A 2,523-nucleotide genomic window follows, 5' to 3' on the forward strand; every position below is an offset into this window, starting at 1 on the left:
TGGAATGCTTTACATATCATAGTTGAAAGGACACGCAGTAAATGAGAAACAGGTTGTTGTATACTACATGCCCATCTCATCCTCTCCTGAACATCACCACATACACATCATTTAAAAGGATGGAATGAAGGGACAATTTTGCGTGAAATGATCTTGCACCTCTGTTTTGTTTTATTTGGCTATAGCATATTGTTCATGGTGTATTGATTTAATTTGGGTTATTGTCAAAACGGACCTCGTCAGAAACATTTGCATCGCCTCAGAAAGAGCTAATAAGTACAACATTATTTGCCCTCATTGTGCTGAAATAATCAGATTTTTTTTATTATTATATTATTATTATTTTATTCGTGTTAATTTTGTCTAAGTGGAAACACAGTACTCCTGGAGGCTTTTAATTATTTGTGGTGGTGTTGGTGGTGATGATGATGATGATGATACTACTTTTATTTCCATCTTATTTATATTTGTATTATTTTAAATAGGAAGACAAGTAAACAAGTATCCTAAGTTGTTTACCGTAGTTCCTCTGCCAACCTGCTGCATTACTGCATTGCCTACAAAGTCGAATAATAATTAATAATGTGTTACTAATGTTGGCCATCCACCACCATGTGTAATGCAGACATCTACATTCAACTGTCCAGACCAAACTTCAGACATTTAAATGTAACAGAAATCAAACCCATCAAGAGAAACAATTTCTTTCTTTTTCTTTCTTTCTTTTTCTTTTTTTAACCTGAGCCCTGTTTTTTAACTTTTTAAACCACAAATGAAGAGTGAGCGTAAAATGTAGAGTTGGTCCATTCGTTCGTCTACGGACGTTTTGTGTTATTATTTTTATTTATTTTTTATTTTTGCTTAATTAATGGCTTATTCTTATATCTGTCTGGAAAGGTTATTTCATTGGTTCCATTATTCTTGAAACAAGCAAAAAAATCGAATAAACAAACAAACCTAAATTGACAGCCTTCCCCTCGTTTGTAGTCCAAATCATCCAAAAATATGGCAGGTATAGTAAAATGATATCAACCCCCTTCAAAAATAAGTTGGGATGGGCATTTCCATTTTGTTTGTGGTCGACGACTAACAATAAGCCTATTATTCGACTTGTCGTGACACCATCGCCAGCCCACCCCCAACATAGACCATTAATTGCACGCAACTATCATGAAATAGATGCTATTTCAATTATTATTATTATTATTCTCCTTTTCAAAATGGTTCATGTACTACCGTGACCAAACAAAAAATGAGAATACTAGGGCTGTCAATCGATTAAAATATTTAATCCGATTAATCGCATGATTGTCCATAGTTAACTGTGATTAATCGCAAATTAATCGCATATTTTGTATACGTTCTAAATATACCTTAAATCAGTGGTTTTCAAGATTTTTCATATCAAGGCCCATTATTTATTCAGCATTTGAGCCACGGACCACCATTTGATGACATTTAGCCTTCCAGACCCAAACTAAAGAACTGTATTGATGTTGGCCAATGGTACCATTACGAGAGATAACAGGCCATGTTGATCAAAATAACATGTTTTCAAAGTTTTCTAATTGTGTAGACTCACTGGGAGAGAGAGAGAGGGGGAGAGAGGCGGGGCTCACTGACTGCCTGCATTCACATGCATGCGTCTCTCAACCATTCTGTCAAACTTCACAGTGCGTTAATCGCGCATTAAAAAGATTAGTGCCGTTAAAAGGATTGTGAGTTAACTAGTTAATAGTGCGTTAACTTTGACAGCCCTAGAGAATACCTCTTATCAGAAATGACGGTGTTCGTGCAAGTGCTCTATCATATCCATATCAAATACTAAGTTCCATCTTGTACAAAAGCGGAAAAGCAGAACTCTGGTTTGCTCTTTCTTTTTCTTTGAGGCAGCTGCGGTGGAATTGGGAAACCACTGGATTACATGCAGCCAGTCCACGCGATATGTTCGGGGTCATAAAGCTGTCACTAATTGCAAACTTACTGTAAGTGTGCGAGTGTGTGCGTGCGTGCGTGTGTGCGTGCGTGAAATAACACCAACATAGTTGATCACATAGTCAAAGTGACTGTCAGAATCTCACATGGGTTATGCAAAAAAACAACGTACTGTATGAAGGTTCACCACATCACAGCAAGACTGTAACCTATGGAATTAGACACATGTATCATACACAAATCCATATGAAATAGGCAAATATTGCAAATAATATCTGTTTAGGATTTAAACATGAATTGTGTTACTACTTAAAACCAGGAAGGAACTGATATTGCTTTGTTGCAAGTACACGCGTGTTTCACAACTGGAATGTATTACAGCAGACTGGGCCATATTCAGCACATTACAGCTCTTCTGTGTATATGGTTTAGCTATGATCCAACAGTTTTCAATTGTGTAAACATCTTGTACTTCATTGCATGCTTGTACATAGTACAAACCTCTCTATTCCTTCTCTGTCTTGCTCTATCACCTGCTTAAACATATTGAGGACATATTTCTTGGTGCCAGTAAGGGAGTAAGGAATG

Source organism: Protomyctophum parallelum, assembly GCF_964188405.1.
Source record: "Protomyctophum parallelum genome assembly, chromosome: 1".
In the NCBI taxonomy this organism is placed as follows: domain Eukaryota; kingdom Metazoa; phylum Chordata; class Actinopteri; order Myctophiformes; family Myctophidae; genus Protomyctophum; species Protomyctophum parallelum.